Here is a 374-nt window from a genome sequence, read left to right as displayed (position 1 = left end):
AAGATACATTTTTGTGCACTACCCGACTCATTAATGATTCAGAATGGGAAATTCAAATTTTTAATGGACCATAGACCTTTAGTATGGCTTCATAATGTAAAGAACCCTAGTTCCAAATTAGTTAGGTAGAGTTTGCGACTAAAGAAATATGATTATACCATTATATATAAACCCGGAAAAGTGAATGCTAATGCAGACGCTTTATCTAGAAATCCTGTGGAAAAACAAGAAAGTTGTGAGTTCGGAGACACCAAAACGGGGACATCATTATAACCGACTACTCTAAATAAAAGTGAATTAAATTCCAAAAACACTGATACAAACGACACTTTCAGCCTTAGAGATCGAGAGCAAATACTTGCTATTGACAGCAC

Source organism: Belonocnema kinseyi, chromosome 10 (genome assembly GCF_010883055.1).
Source record: "Belonocnema kinseyi isolate 2016_QV_RU_SX_M_011 chromosome 10, B_treatae_v1, whole genome shotgun sequence".
NCBI lineage: Eukaryota > Metazoa > Arthropoda > Insecta > Hymenoptera > Cynipidae > Belonocnema > Belonocnema kinseyi.
This window is presented reverse-complemented; position numbering follows the sequence as displayed.